This window comes from Lissotriton vulgaris, chromosome 6 (genome assembly GCF_964263255.1).
Source record: "Lissotriton vulgaris chromosome 6, aLisVul1.2, whole genome shotgun sequence".
NCBI classification, from domain to species: domain Eukaryota; kingdom Metazoa; phylum Chordata; class Amphibia; order Caudata; family Salamandridae; genus Lissotriton; species Lissotriton vulgaris.
Genome location: NC_141694.1, coordinates 1,356,645,668 through 1,356,662,460, shown reverse-complemented (window position 1 = coordinate 1,356,662,460; position 16,793 = coordinate 1,356,645,668). Strand labels below are relative to the sequence as shown.

General features: G+C 47.4%; 1 protein-coding gene across 1 annotated transcript in view; it reads right to left on the bottom strand.

The window, feature by feature from the left end:
* The window catches only part of LOC147708874 (uncharacterized), a 166,060-nt gene extending 149,469 nt beyond the window's left edge, over nucleotides 1–16,591 (bottom strand). The window contains exon 1 of the mRNA XM_086925405.1: nucleotides 16,418–16,591. The gene's annotated coding sequence lies outside the window, so the exon portion shown is untranslated. The remainder of the gene's footprint in view (nucleotides 1–16,417) is intronic.
* Between the last annotated feature and the right edge of the window lie 202 nt (nucleotides 16,592–16,793).

The window sequence follows — 16,793 nt, the reverse complement described above, 5'->3', positions numbered from 1 at the left end:
ACCAGTGAACATTACCATTTCAGTCCTTTAGACACCCTGGCACCCTTGAAATTGCAGCACATTTGCGATTCGCTAATTGCGAATCGCAAATAAGGAATGACTCCCCATTCATTCCTATGGGCCTTTAGGCCCATAGGAATGAATGGGAAAGCCATTCCTTATTTGCGATTCGCAATTAGCGAATCGCAAATAAGGAATCAGTAGAAATCGCAAATAATATTGTGATTCCTACATGCATCCTGTTTTGCGAGTCTTTAATAGCGATTCCTTAATATTCGCTATTAAGGACTCGCAAAACATGACTTTGATGCATTCGGGGGTTAGTTCACTAATAGCACTGTCATAAGGGCAGGAATGTTTCTCAGTTCATGTTCACATACTCTCACTTCTAATAAATATATTACTAAAGAATGATATGGCAGACAGAGATTTACAGACTGCACATTTTCATTGGAACTGCCATAAACCTTCCCACTGACATGCAGTTTTACTGATAAAACTATGCAGCATACAAATGATAATATGTGGAAATAGGGTTTCAGCAAATATTTATCATTTGCACATCACCAATCAAAATGCTCTGATTTGTTTTGATCACATCACACTCTGGAATTACAAAAAAAAAGTGTTTTCCTAACTTTTTTTTTTTTTGTAAAACATTTTTTATTGTTTAAGAAAGAAAACATCAGCAATACAACGACATTTCCAAGGAAGTATTACATTAGGCATCATAGGAACAGTAGATAAATCACAATATACATCGCTGCGGCCGGAAGGGATAGGTGAAGGGGGGGGGATCATCGATATTGGGGGACAGGGGAGGTTGACATATAGCTCCACGGTAGGAGTTCCACAGGCCTCAAATGCGAGACCATTTCTTGGGATATCCACGGGCCACATACACGTTTTTTTCTCTAAACATTGCCCAATCCGGGTCTTTTTCCCAATCACGCACTATAGGTGGAAGCAGAGATCCCCATCGCTGGGCAATGTTTCTCTTGGCTAACATTAGTGCCAGAGTGACCCATTGTGTCAGGCAAACGTTAAAATCGGTTGGTTCCCAGATATTTAACAAACACCTATGGGCCTCCACATGGAGTTGCACGGACAAAACAGTATTAATGATGTCATGAATCTTGTGCCAATAGGGTTCGATCAGCTCGCAGTCACAAACTATGTGAAAAAAGGTTCCCAACTGGCCGCATCCCCGTCTACAGTCTCCCCCATCCGCCCTCCCCATCTGCACCAATTGAGGCCCAGTTACATATACCCTATGTAGAAGTTTTAGTTGGACAAGTCGGAGAGGTGCTGGTATGGCCACCACCCTGGGAGAGGAGATAGGCTCCTGTCACTCCTCATCGTCCATTTCAATACCATTTCCAGCCCACTTCTTCCGGAGAGCCTGGAGAGGGTCTGAGATGTTGTTGACCAGCTTTTTATATAGAAGTGAAATGGTGCTGTCAGGGATATGGCCGTCTAGTATTCTATCCTCTAGCGGGAATGATTCCGGTAGCGTGGCCCCGGGCTGAGTGCGTAATGTGTGTCGAACCTGCGTGTAACGGATGTGTTCCAAGTCTTCTAATCAAGGGTGAGGGAGGTGGATTCTGGATCCATTCACTTTCCAAAATAGCACGTAACTCAGTCCAAATTGATGCACTCCTATAGAGTTTACTAGACCCACGACCAAGTAAGAATAAAGTAGCAGAACTTAGGTTGAGGTGTCTTTTTAACATAACCTTTTTTATCACTGGCTCGCTACTGTGTCAACCATGGGTAAAAATCTCCTGGTGGAGGCTGCATAAACCGAAATCAGCGGAGAACCAACATATACCGCTTCAGATACCACCATACCCATCACGTGCATGAGGACCTTTTTTCATCTGGGACATCCTCATTTCCTGCATACCCAGTGGTTGAGCAGGACAAGTGATCCATTCCCCTTTGATGATTTCATGCTATTTTGGAAAGTGAATGGATCCAGAATCCACCTCCCCCACCCTTGATTAGAAGTGTTCCAAGTCTGCCAACTTGTACTGTTGTTGCAATGTGGTGAATGACTTGATGTCTGATTTGGCCAATAAATCGCCTACCCGGGTAATACCTATGAGGTCCCATTTATCAAACTCCTTACTCCTCCATAGATTACCCAGTTGTTCGGAGTCCCAAAGCGGTGTTGCAAGTGTAAGCTTGCGCCCCCAGCGAGACGTTTGGTGACCGCGTGCCAGACGCGTACTGCGTGCTTAGTGGGGCCCGTGAGCGGACAGCACCGGGGTCCGGAGTAGAGGGCTCTTGTAAAGTTCACCCCAGAGAGGAGCCATTTATCCATTCTATAACCTGGGTCTCCCGGCTGGGCGTAAGTGCAGTGATTGATGGAGGACAGGTGAGTCACCCAATAATACAGCTTGATATTAGGGAGGCTGATGCCTCCATCATACCACTTCAAGAAAAGCTTATCAAGCGCAATACAGGGATTGCCATTCCACAGTAGGTCCCTTTGGAGGCTCTCTACTTTTCTAAAATAGGACACGGGTCAGAGGCGTACAAGAACCGGGCAATGACAATTTTAAAGAGGGCAGCCTTCCCTAGCAACGAGAGGGGAAGTGATTTCCATCTCTCAATGTCCCTGCGCAGCCTAAGCAAGTGGGGTCGTAGGTTGTAAGAATAACGGAGAGAAGGATCTAGCGAGAGGAAAATAACCAGATATTTAAAGCATTCTGTACACATTTGTATAGGACATCCACGCGGTGGGATCGGCGATTCTCCATCCACAACAAACAGGAGGGACTTACTCCAGTTTATGGAGTAGCTTGAATATCTACCGAAGATGGCAAGGATATCCAAGACCACAATCAAAGATCTTCTCGGAGAGGTCAAGCAAAGAAGAATATCGTCAGCGTAGAGGGAAATACGGTCCTCCCATTCCAGGGACCAGTGTATGCCACAAATCATCGGGTCCCTGGGAATCCAAGCTGCCAGAGATTCCAGCGCTAGAGCAAATAGGAGAGAGGGATAGGGGGCACCCCTGACGGAACCCCCTACCCAACTGGAAGGAGGCTGATTTTTTATTGTTAACCACTACCTGGGCCAGAGGTGGGGAGTACAATAGTTGCACCCATCGTATGTATTTCGGGCTTAACCCCATTTTCTCCAATACTGCCCACAAATATGGCCATTCGATGGTGTTGAACTACATGGCTGCGTCTAAGGAAACTATGGCCGCCGGTTCCAGGATGAGGGCCGCCCTAACCAGAACCCCATGCACCCTACGCAAGTTCAGTGCTGTGTTACGGTGAGGTATAAAGCCGGACTGATCCGGGTGCACCAGGGTCTCAACCACCTTCAAGAGCCGGTTAGCAAGGAGCTTGGCCAGAATCTTGGGTTCCGCGTTCAATAAGGATATCGGCCTGTAAGACCTGCAATCAGTTTTAGGCTTCCCTTCCTTATGGATGGTAACAATATTGGCCGTCCGTTGGTCGTGGAGTAGTAGTCCCAAACGCCGCGATTCCTCATACATGGCCTTTAAATATGGGGTCAGCCTGTTCGGTTTGAGCTTGTAGAGTACGATCGGCAACCCGTTAGGGCCAGAGGCTTTGCCAGGCGTGAAGGACCTTATAGCGGTCGCTATTTCGTCGTTGGATATTGCACTCTCCATGAAATCACGTTCAACCACCAAAAGTCTGGGTAAGACTATGTCAGTGAGCATCTGGCTGGAATCCTCTACGGAAGAGGGGACTGCCTATGTGTAAACCTCAAAGTGGGCTGCGAAATGTTGACAAGGCGGCGGTCTTCTATGCTAACTGGGTAGACCAAGCGTGTAAGACACTAGTCCCTCCCAAAAGCTGCCACCCTACCCGATCGACCCCTTCGGCCCCCTGGTTTTCCTATGAGCTTAGAGAGCAGAAGCTCATTTGTAAGAAATTCGAACGGGTGTGGCGGACAAACTATAATGAGGCAGACAAAATCAGACTCAAAGCGAGCCTAGCACAATATAAAGACATGATTGGGCTGGCTAAAAAAGAGTTATTTTACTCTTTGCATCAAGGAGACCAGGAGCTCGTCTAAGGAACTATTCCAAACGGTTTGCAGCCTAGCCTTCCCAAAGACAGCTACTACACCTCCCAGTCTCGAACTGTGCGAAGATCTAGCTCACGTCTTTTTAAATAAGGTGGAAATCATCTTCAATTCTCTAGAAGTTCAAGCCAAGGCTAATGTGCGTGTCGACAAGCCGGAGGATTTTACCTCGCGCCTAAATGGGAGGACGTTTCAGGATTTATCCCCGGTCACAGTGGAGGAGACTGAGAAGCTGTTGTTGAGTACTAAATCAGGTTCACCGCGGGACCCATGCCCAGCCTCAGTGGCAAAGCTGGCGGCGGCTCCCATAGCAACAACTCTAGCAGCCGTCTTTAACAACATGTTCGCTGAAGGGGTATTTCCATCTTGTTGGAAATTGGCTTCAATCTTACCGAATCTTGATATTACTGACCCCAACAGCTATCGTCCCATTGCTAGACTCCCCTTACCAGCCAAATCGATAGAGATAACCATGAATAGCCAGTTAACTGCATTTCTCAGGACCACACAAGCTCTCAATCCTTCACAGCATGGTTTTAGGGAGGCCCATAGTACTGAATCTGCATTAATTAAATCCTCTGAGGAGATCAGGAAGGTGATGGACTTGGGGGGCAAAGCGGCCCTGATCCTGCTTGACCTATTTGCGGCCTTCGATACGGTCCACCATACGATCTTGGCGGACCGTCTGGAGGCCTGCTGGATTCAGGGGAAAGCCCTGAAGATCCTGAAATCCTTCCTTACTGATAGGATTCAGGTAGTGGCTCTGGGGGAATTAGAGTCCAGTCCCTTCGTGCTGCCCTGTGGGGTTCCGCAGGGTTCTTCCCTGAGTCCAACCGTGTTTAATGTTTATGTCTCCTCCCTGGCCCCTGTCATCCGATCCTACGGATTCGATCTTACATCATACGCGGATGACACTCAGATAGTGGTCTCCTTGCTACCTGGCACAGAGGAAGGTATTGCTAATAAATTTCAGGAGTGTATGTCAGCAGTCAGTGATTGGATGGCCAGAAACTGTTTGAAGTTATACTCCGCGAAAACCGAGGTTCTCCTTTTTGGCTCCAGGGTCAATTTCTGTAGTCCGACCTGGAGGCCGGATGGGTTGGGCACTCCCCCCGTTCCAGTCACCAAGGTAAAGAACCTGGGGGTTCTGTTTGATGATAATCTTACCTTTGGGCCCCAGGTTAATGCCATGACGTCGGCCGTTCACTTCACGTTGAAAACAATCAGGAAGATTCTTCCGTTTATTCTTGAAGACTGTAGGAAAACGGTGGTGACGGCATTGGTTCTATCCCGACTTGATTATTGCAACAGCTTGCTGCTTAATGCACAACAGAACCTTCTTAACAAACTGCAGGTCCTGCAAAACGCAGCGGCTCGCCTGATCTCAGGCGCTCCTAAGTTTGCTGCAATCTCCCATGAGCTGGTGAAGCTGCACTGGCTTTCATTGCGGAAGCGGATCTTATTTAAAGCTGTCTGCATAGTCTTCAAGGCCCTTCGTGGGCTGGGCCCTGCTTTTTTGATACAGCACTTTTAATGGTATCTGCTGGGTCGACATCTGAGGTCGGAAAAGCTGGGGCTGGTCACCATCCCGCGGATACGAAAAATGCGATGGGCGGCAGAAGTTTCATTCTGGGTGCCGCTAAGGCCTGTAATGCTTTGCCTCAGGCACTCAGACACAGTACAGACGTAATGACCCTTCGCAAACAGTTGAAAACTTGGCTCTTTGTTCAGTAAGCACAGTTTAGGCCAGGGAGCTTTCATTTTGCGCCAGGACACAGATTGGTAACAGTGCGCTCTATAAGTGTTATAAATAAATAAATAAATAAATAAATAAACCACCAAAAGTCTGGGTAAGACTTTGTCAGTGAGCATCTGGCGGGAATCCTCTACGGAAGAGGGGACGGCCTATGTGTAAACTACCTCAAAATGGGCTGCGAAATGGTCCACGATTTCTTTTGGATCTGTAAGAGACTTTCCCTTGTGCCCATGGTGCCCAGGTACTATCCTACTTGCCCAGTCTCTTTTATCCAGCCAGTCTAATAATTTCCCAGCTTTGCCACCTACCTCATATAACCGCCCCTGCACCGCTCTCCCTAGGGCCTTAGCCTGACCGGATGCCAGCGCTCTATAGTCCTGCTGTTTGAGTTTGAGAAGCTGGAGCTTATCAGACATGACATCCGAATCTAATTCTGCTTCTAATCGCCCTATTTCCTCCTCCAGGGCCACTATTTCCCTCTGTTGCTCTTTCTTCTTCCCCGAGATTAGGGAGAGGGCTTGGCTCCGGATCACAGTCTTAAAGGCCTCCCAAAGCGTTTGCGAGGATTCAACCGAGCCCTCATTCTCATTGAAGTAGTTATCTATGACCACAAGGAGGTCGCGATGGATATGTGGATCCCGGCGGTACCATGGATTAATGGAGGCCACTCGTCCCACCCATTTCCTCCTCCAGGGCCACTAGTTCCCTCCGTTGCTCTTTCTTCTTCCCCGAGATTAGGGAGAGGGATTGGCCCCGGATCACAGTCTTAAAGGCCTTCCAAAGCGTCTGCGGGATTCAACCGAGCCCTCATTCTCATTGAAGTAGTTGTCGCGCCCCCCCAATTCACCACAGGAGCCGGGAGTAGTAGGTGACACGTCTTTATTCTCTCGTGTCCTACTCACAACTGAACTTCCTTCTAAACCCACTTCCTCTTCATCCCCATGTCCCTTCCTCTCTTGCCTGTCCTGTCGCAGACAGGGGTCAGGCAATCACGATACTACAGTAGTTATCCATGACCACAAGGAGGTCGAGATAGATATGTGGATCCCGGAGGTACCATGGATTAATGGGGGTCACTCGTCCCACCTGTTTGTAATTTAGATCAATGTGGAGCCAGATCAGTGAGTGATCAGAAATACCTCTGGCAAGATGTTTGACTTCCCGGACATGGGTAATTTGAGATGCAGGGACCAAAAAATAATCAATCCTAGATAGACTCCTGTGTGCCCCGGAGAGAAAGGTGTATTGAAGAGTGTCGGGGTGATAGGCCCCCCAACTGTCCACCAACCCCATGGATTCAAGGAAATCAGGCAGCCAGCAAGATAAACGAGCAAGGTCACAAGAAGGATGACGATCCAAGTCGCCGGAGCCCACGGAATTCAAATCACCACCCAACACCAAAAGGCCTTCAGGGATATTCAAAGACAGGGTACCCAGGTCCCTAAATGTGACAACCTGGAGGCCCGGGGGCACGTAGACTGAAAGGAAGATAATAGGATGTCCCTCTCAGGAGCCCGTTACACCAACATATCTCCCTCTGTCACCTGTTGAGTTCAGAAAAATGTTCAACAAGGGAGCGTTGGGAGTCCCACATCTGATGCGACTCCGTGCTGACATATGCGGGTCTTTGCTTTTTTGTGCCAGACGGGTTATTGAACAGTGGATGGAACCTAAATAATTCCACGGTAACTTCCCTCTGCCTCAGCACCTTTTTGCTCCAAAAGCTCCCTCACTGGCTCTAATACCCTTCCTCCTCCCCACAGTGACCCATCTTTTGGACGTAAAGAATTGGCAATGGATGCTTCAACAAAGCTCTAATACTTTCCTGCCCGGTCACGCCAGCCGAAAGCTCACCTTAAGGCTCCCACCTGCCTAAGCCTTGGGTATGTTCCTCGTTTCCTAAAACCCACCATCACCATTAGAAACATGTAATATCCCCAGATATAAATTGGTACCGGTGTTGTTTCCATCGGTTCTGCGCCACTCAGCCAATCCTATAAGGATACCATCCTCCCTTACCCGCCACCTTATTACCCTCAGTGGAGGTAAGCGAGTGGCAACGCGCACTTGTTCAACACGCGGACCTCGCTGACTCTGCGTGCGCCAAAACTCTTAGTTCTAAATGACCTGCACACCACGGCAGCACGGTACACCCTCCCCCTGTCCGACCTCAGAGCACGTGCATACTGGCTCCTTCACCACCTTCACAGAGCAGCCAGATAGTCACTCCTATGATCAATGCACTACACACTAAATGTAATTTACATGTTTGCACTTAATGCCCACGCCAACAGGCAACACCTTATCACTGCGGTTCCGAATATTGCAAGTAAATGGCTAAGATGATGTCCTTCAATATCCTCTGTAAAATTGATTTATATCTTGTTATCTTCTTTTCTTCCTCCCTGTTTCCTTCCCAAAAGGCATTTAATTTTCAAATCAGGCAAAAATAACTCTTTAAGTCCTGAAGATGATCCCTATATAACCTGAGCATGGGATTGAAACGTCAACTCCTTTGAGTAGACATACGTTTTACCTTTTTATATTACTGTATGTATGTGTTACTCCAGGATACACTGATAATTTTGATTCAAAACAAAGCCCTGATAGCTCACCCTGTTTGCCTGAAATTCTTTCACTTTATTACTTTCCCACTTTCTCCTCCCTTGTACGGTACAGGACTGTGCCCTACTGTATTATAATGCTTTGTTGCTAAAATGTACCTTTACCCTTAACAATTTACTTGATTATTAAATTCCCTGTCCGGCTGGACAAGGGACAGAAATATATAGTAGCCTATTGTGGTCTATATAATATTTTTGCATGATTTCCTTTATGCTGAGGACCTTTTGTTTCCTTAAAAGTACTTGATACCCATGGTCCCTAGCTACCCACTGGGTTCCCCTTGTCTTTTCAAATGAACTGAGCGCAATCGCTGGATTGCAGGGGTTGTCTCTAACCTCCCACCCTCGTCCCACGAGGTCGGCCACCCTAGTGCCCGAGTACTTATTTTCACTCTCTCTTTCAAATCTATTCTTCATCTCTCAAGAGATGTCATTCCATGCTCCATTATATACCGCAGATTACATCAAGCATTTATGTTCTGGGCCCTCCTTATTGTCTGACACCCCAGATGTGCCAACAGTGACCAATTCTTCTTTACCTGAGCAATTAGAAAAACAAAAAAAGAAACAAGTTCGCCTACAGCTTATGGTGCTAATGCTCACAGATTACTTAAAAGCTGACGTCATACCGGTAGGTCTCCAGGTCCGTAATATCCCTGGTATTTTCACGGACAACCCAAACTACGTCTCTAATTTTAGTTACATTGGAACTACATGCTCTAGGCATTAGCTCGCACTAGGCATAGATATAGCCACAGAAACACTGAAATCGCTAGAAACAGAAATTAACGACTTATTGAAGCAGATTAATGACTCAGATCCTACTGCAGAATGTAAGAAGCTACTAGACCAAGTAGAAAAAACAGTAGCAGATTTTCACCGAATTGAACAAAACAAGAAATCTAACAAAATCAAGAAAGATATTAAGAACTATAACGTACAGAACACCTATCCTTACCAACACAAAGATTTCTATACCAATAGACCACACTTTAACCCTAACAGTAGACCCTGGAGCAGATACAACAAATGCCAAAACATAGTTGGTTTCTCCAACACCTCGGAGGACTCCTCTGACAGTTCAGACCCAGGCGAAGGAGCAAGCAACCAAGACGAGGAGGAGGGGCCCAGTCCAATTTTTTATCCAGAGGCCAACCGGGCACACCTTCAAGGGGACACGTAAAGAAACCACAACAATGGTTCAATGCCCCAGGCGAGCTCAAAACCAGGAACAACTTTTACCAGTGGTAGACAACACTGCAGGTATTGATTCCTCACTCCCCGCCCAACCTACCTCTTCTGAAATAATACCCATTTTTAACCTATCCAAGCACATACTACAGGACCCAGAAGTTGAACTTCTGAAAAAAGGCTTATCCTTTGTACCGACAGTTCGTCCTAATTACATGGAGTTGCAGACTGAACTATTAAGATTCTTCAGGTTAATTCGCCTCAAGGCCTTTTTTCAGCTGCATCCATCTACCCCAATCAATTCCAATACACCATTTCGCCCCCCATCCACATTCCTTTCAACTGCCAGTATGATTCCATCTGAGATCATAACATTTGAAAAACTAGTTCAGAAAGATCTATGTGACCTAGAGAAGAAGAGACTATACATTCCTTACAATATTTCACGAGTTGAGAAAGATGCCATAAGCACGTTAAAGAGCAACCCTTCACTTGTAATAAAGAGTGCAGACAAGGGTGGGGGAATTGTCCTTCAGGACATTGACTCCTACAAAAGTGAAATTCAACACCAGCTCGGCAATACAGACCATTACCAGAGATTACCTGGCAACCCCACTAAAGATATCCAAGAGATCAAACTTAAGCTTACAACGGATGCTCGCGCCGAAGGTTACCTGAGCAAAAAGGAACACTGTTTCCTCAATGTAAAAAGCCCCCGCCAACCAGTCATTTACACCCTCCCGAAGGTCCACAAGAATATCGACAAACCGCCAGGGAGACCGATAGTCTCTGCCTGTGGCTCAATCCTTGAACCACTCGGAGCTTATGTGGATTTCTTCATAAAGGAATTCGTACCATCTACAGCCTGCTACGTAAGGGATAGCATGGCGATGATTAACTTGGTGGAACACTATCCCTATGACCCTGCAGTTAACACTCTCTGCACCATGGACGTAGAGTCGCTCTACACTAACATCCCCCAGACAGCGGCTCTTCAGGTTATCCAGAAAACCCTTGACTCACGTCCCCGCCCACATAGGGTTCCAACACTTTTCATCTTGCAGTTGCTCGAGCTTTGTCTCTCTAGAAACTACTTTGTGTTTGATAATGTATATTATCAACAAATAAAGGGCACTTCCATGGGGGCAATTTTTGCTCCCAACTTGGCGATTCTGTTTATGGATGCACTGGAAACTGGCAGTATCTTAACGGATAGCAATCCATTCCTTCCAGGGATAGCACTCTGGCGTCGTTATATAGATTACATCTTCCTGATCTGTAACCTTGATATTGCCACATTGGAGTCCTTCCTTCACTGGCTAAATAACAACTGCGCAGATCTTAATTTCACCCTTGCTTATGACAAAAAACAAATAGCCTTCTTGGACCTGACAATTTTCCATCATGAAAGTGAACTACTAACACGCCTATATAGGACGCCCACAGAACGAAACACCCTTCTTAGCTATGAGAGCAACCCCCCCAGGGCTCTGAAAGATTCTCTGCCATACTTCCAATTTCTGAGGATAAGGCGGAACTGTTCATCCAAGGCAGACTACTTTAGGGAAGCCAACACCCTTGCCAATAAACTTAAAACACGTGGCTACCCTAGAAGACTTGTAAAGAATGCATACAAAAGGGCTTGGTACTGCCCACGAGAGGTCCTCCTTACAACAAAGACACGTGACAAAACAGAGAGGATAGCCTGAGTAACCACCTCTTCTCCTGTCTCTAACAAAATTCGTAAATCTATCCTCAAACATTGGTCAACGATAAACGCAGGTCCAATAAACTTAGAAAGACCACTTTTTGCTTTCAAGAAAAGCAAGAACCTAAAGAACCACTTGGTCAGAGCAGCCCTACCTGCCCCCACTGCTAAGGCAAACATCAAATCTAACTGGGGACTACCACCGATCTTGGGGCACGCTAAGTGAGGCTGCTGCAATGTATGTGAGTTCACAATTGAGGCCCGTAATTTTAGTCACAATGGTGTCACTGTGGAAATGAAAAGCTTTACCAACTGCAACAGCTGCAATGTCATCTATGCAATACTATGCCCTTGCCCCAAGATGTACGTGGGTCAGACCACCCAAAAAACAAAGACCCGCATATGTCAGCACAGGAGTCGCATCAGATGTGGGACTCCCAACGCTCCTCTTGTTGAACAATTTTCTGAACTCAACCATACCGCTGATGACATCAAATGGACAATCTTGAAAGCGGTCAAGCTACCACAAAGAGGAGGCAATCTGGGCCAACTCCTAAATCGAGAGGAACTAAAGACTATTATCCAATTCAACACCATCCACACAGGATTGAACAGAAGTGAGTACTGGACAACGCTTCTGTAACATGAAATCCTGAAAGACATTGTCTAAACCGAACTTAAGCACCTCTGAACAGTATAATGAGCTTATGGGCCCAGACGGATTTTTAACATTTGAAATGTTTTCAATGTATTTCACCTTGTCACCTGCAACGACCCCAACACCCCTTCACCAATTTTACTGCTCAAACCAGTAGGAGTCACACCCCTTCAGTCCGAGTCACTAGGTGTTAAAAGAGACTGCACCCCAATGACCAATCCCCCCCTTTCTTAGAATCACCAACACTTGCGCCGTATAATTTTTAATAATTTTATTAATTCGCACAGCCATCACTGTTTCACAATTTTAACCTGCACGGCAAGAGTACTGGCGCACCGTTCTAAGATGGCGGCCGCATTACACTGAAGCCTCACTGGCCCCACCAAGGCCCGCGTCACATGACCGATAATGCCTGTATTAAGATGGCTGCCATTCTTCCTTGTTGCTCGCATCCGGACAGGCACAGCCCACAGCCCGCATCCTGACATCCTCTGAATCTTCGGTAAGTCTCACCAGTAGTGACTCCCTGGACGGAAAGGTTACTGTACCCTGTGTTAACTACTTTCCCATCCTTTCCCTAGCGGATCGTCACTGAACCGACCGCGTTTCAACGACGGCATCACCGCCCACGTTGCCCTCATTCAGTCTTCCAAAAACTATGCTGTCTTAGACGGATACCGAACAGCGGTTGTAACTTAATAAACCAACGGTAATTTCCCGCGCCTTACTACCTATGTTGTCACAAGCACTCCCGAAATGGTATTAACCACTTCCTCCTCCCCAACAGTGCCGCATAATCTGCACGTCAATACTTGGTAATGGACGCTCAAACGGAGCTATAATACTTGCCCTTCATCCAACAAACGCTGTGCCAGACGGGTTATTGAACAGTGGCTGGAACCTAAATAATTCCACGGTAACTTCCTGCGCCTCAGCACCTTTTTGCTCCAAAAGCTCCCTCACTGGCTCTAATACCCTTTCTCCTCCCCACAGTGACCCATCTTTTGGACGTAAAGACTTGGCAATGGATGCTTCAACAAAGCTCTAATACTTTCCTGCCCGGTCACGCCAGCCGAAAGCTCACCTTAAGGCTCCCACCTGCCTAAGCCTTCGGTATGTTCCTCGTTTCCTAAAACCCACCATCACCATTAGAAACCTGTAATATCCCCGGATATAAATCGGTACCGGTGTTGTTTCCATAGGTTCTGCGCCACTCAGCCAATTTTATACGGATACCATCCTCCCTTACCCGCCACCTTATTACCCTCAGTGGAGGTAAGCTAGTGGCAACGTGCACTTGTTCAACACGCGGACCCCGCTGACTCTGCGTGCGGCAAAACTCTTAGTTCTAAATGACCTGCACACCACGGCGGCACGGTACACACTCCCTCTGTCCGACCTCAGCGCACGTGCATTCTGGCTCCTTCACCACCTTCACAGAGCAGCCAGATAGTCACTCCTATGATCAATGCACTGCACACTAAATGTAATTTACATGTTTGCACTTAATGCCCACGCCAACAGGCAACACCTTATCACTGCGATTCCGAATATTGCAAGTAAATGCTAAGCTGATGTCCTTCAATATCCTCTGTAAAATTTATGTATATCTTGTTATCTTCTTTTCTTCCTCCCGGTTTCCTTCCCAACAGGCATTTAATTTTCAAATCAGGCAAAAATAACTCTTTAAGTCCTGAAGATGATCCCCGAGCATGGGATCGAAACGTCGACTCCTTTGAGTAGACATACATTTTACCTTTTTATATTACTGTATGTATGTGTTACTCCAGGATACACTGATAATTTTGATTCAAAACAGTGCCCTGATAGCTCACCCTGTTTGCCTGAAATTCTTTCACTTTATTACTTTCCCACTTTCTCCTCCCTTGTACGGTACAGGACTGTGCCCTACTGTATTATAATGCTTTGTTGCTAAAATGTACCTTTACCCTTAACAATTTACTTGATTATTAAATTCCCTGTCCGGCTGGACAAGGGACAGAAATATATAGTAGCCTATTGTGGTCTATATAATATTTTTGCATGATTTCCTTTATGCTGAGGACCTTTTGTTTCCTTAAAAGTACTTGATACACATGGTCCCTAGCTACCCACTGGGCTCCCCTTGTCTTTTCAAATAAAGAACTTACTGAGGCCCTTGGGCTGGAGATGTTTCAGAATGAGGCCCTCGACAAAGAGGTCTGGGGTTTGTCCCTCTGATTTCTCCGGCACCCCCAGGATGCGAAGGTTGTTGCAACGCAAGCGGCCTTCGTAGTCTTCTAGCTTGAGGTCAGTGAGTTTGCGGAAGTCTTGAAGGTCGCAAATCTCGTCCTGGAGCTGCGCAACATCACCAACGAGACTGGCAGTGGTGAGTTCAACCTGCTTGACCTTCTCATTTAGTTTACCCATATCGGCCCTCATGAGATTGATGTCGATTGCCACTCTATCCAGGGAGGCCATGATATCTGTGATGGCTTCCATTACATTTTTCAGCGAAATTTCTTGCTCCTCCTCACCCAAACCCCCGGAAACGGAGTCTCTTAGCGTCCGAGATTGTGGTATGTCCTTCAGGACCATGTAATGATCCAGTTTGTTGAACTGTGTAGCCCTCGACCCACAGGTCCCCGCAGCCTTGACTCGCTCCATCTCGACCCCCTGCCCCGAGTCCCGCCGGCCCGGCCACTGGTCTCCAGAAAGAGCGGCCACACCACCTCCAGTCTAAGGACAAAGCAGGCAAAAGTTGAGGGCGCCTGGGTGTTTCTACGCACGATCTCCTGGTCCTCCACAGGGCAACAGCCAGGAGGAGACCCGGCCCTGCGTCGATCTGAAAGGTGGGCGGCAGCCCAAGGGGCCCAATCAAATGAACAAAGTCAGTGGGCCCTTATTGTGGCCCCAGGATATTACAGGCCCTCCACACCCCAGTGCACGTCGTCAATGCGGGCCTGAAGGAGGCGGAAGCCTAGGGTCGCCCGGGTGTCCCCGAGTGCGGTCCCCTGGTCCACCGCAGGGCCACAGCCAGAAGGGGATCCGACCCTGTTCCGGTCCAGGAGGCAGCGGCTGCTCAAGCGGCCCAAACAAGTGAAAGAAGTCAGTTGGCCCCCACCGTGGCTCCAGGTGACCGCCGGCCCTCCACACCCGGTGCCTTGGGCCCACCGGGTGCTTGTTGTCTATGCTGGGGCTCAGCAGCCCCATCTCCACTCACCCCAGGAAGCACCAGCACCGCAGGTGATCTAGCGGTTCGGTCGAGGGCTTCACAATGACCACGCACAGCACCCCTGACCCCCTGTGCCGCCCGCAACTCCCGGGGGAACAGGGGAGCATTGTTTGATCAAAGCCAGCGGCTCCGTAGGCCACTCTCAGGGCCGCGCTGGGTCACAGTTCAAGGCAGGCGAGCGGACTGTCCGTGGCACCCGAGGCAGTCCTGGGCCGTCACTGTGAGCTGCAAGGTCAGTGGGTCCCCAGTCCGCTGATGCAGAGGCTTTCCTTTGGCGGCGCCTTCCAGTCGCAGAGCCGCGGCGAGCTCAGCCCAAAGTACCAGGAGCGCTGACTCTGCCCCACGTAGTACTGTGGGTCCTGGCGCGAGTCTCGCCGCAGGCCCCACCTCCGCTGCAAGCAGATCTCTGGTCTCCAGTGTCGAAGACAGGCCAGCGCTAGAGGGTTCGTGTCCGCTTTGCTTCCTGCGCCCACAACTGCAATCGGGCAGGCCGGATCTATTTCAGGATGGACGGTAGGATGGGGCCGGTCCCGGAGTTGCGCCTTACGTGGCCATCATGCTTGGAGTCTTGGCCTAACTGTGTGTTAGAAAACAAACTGACCTCTTACATCCTTTCATTTCACACTCTCTGTACCTCAGCACAGTGACAGTTTACTTTACAAAATCCTCATATTTTGCGGTCAGAGAAAGATAAGTAAGCACCAATCTCCAGGATAAAATATACAGAAATTTTTTGGAAGATCTAAACTGACATTTGACCTCGGTCTTTCAACGCACAGCAAATGTGACGAGACAAAACAAGATTAAAAGGCATCTTTATTGCCTATTCATTTTCTGACTGAACACTTGTTCTTTGCTAGCTCTCCCAGAATAAGTATGTATTCCCTCAAAAAAGCTTGTTCTCATAAAACGGGATTCGTAATAGCGAGAGGGCGAGTAGATTTTGGTGCCTGATAATGCCCTCTTTGTCAATTATAATATATACTAATACCTCCATCAGGTAAGATATGCATTCTTTCAAGAGTTTCACACGGATCAAAGATAAGTATACCCTTCTAAATGATTTAATGCTCTCTACAGCTAAGAGCGAGGCAGTTATTTTTCTGTTCGTCAAATTTGGGAAGAATGCCTCACAATGTGGCTCATTCGCAAAGGACTGGAAAAGGTACTGACAAAATTAATCCGCTTAACTTACCAGGGCTTTACGAACTACCCAATAGCATTTTTTTAAATGGGAGGGATGTGACAAGGAGCAGCAACATCCAGCTTCACTGGTGGCACTGCTAGCCTGCTGAGGTGTGTCATTTGGATCACTTCAGGAAATGCCCCAACTTCACAACTTGGAGGATCTTCAGGAAGTTGAGTCCTGCTATGAGAAAAAAAAATCTGAATTTTAGATGGCTGTTGAGTGTCTTTAATTTTTTGGGTAACATGTTTTATAGTATGTAGATTTAGAAAAATACAGCGCTTTCACCCATTGAGTTTTTCTGAAAGGAGGTGTGATTAAGAACACTTCAATTCTTGATATAAGATTCCTTATTGGCTATAGAGCTTGAATTTGGACTGTTGAA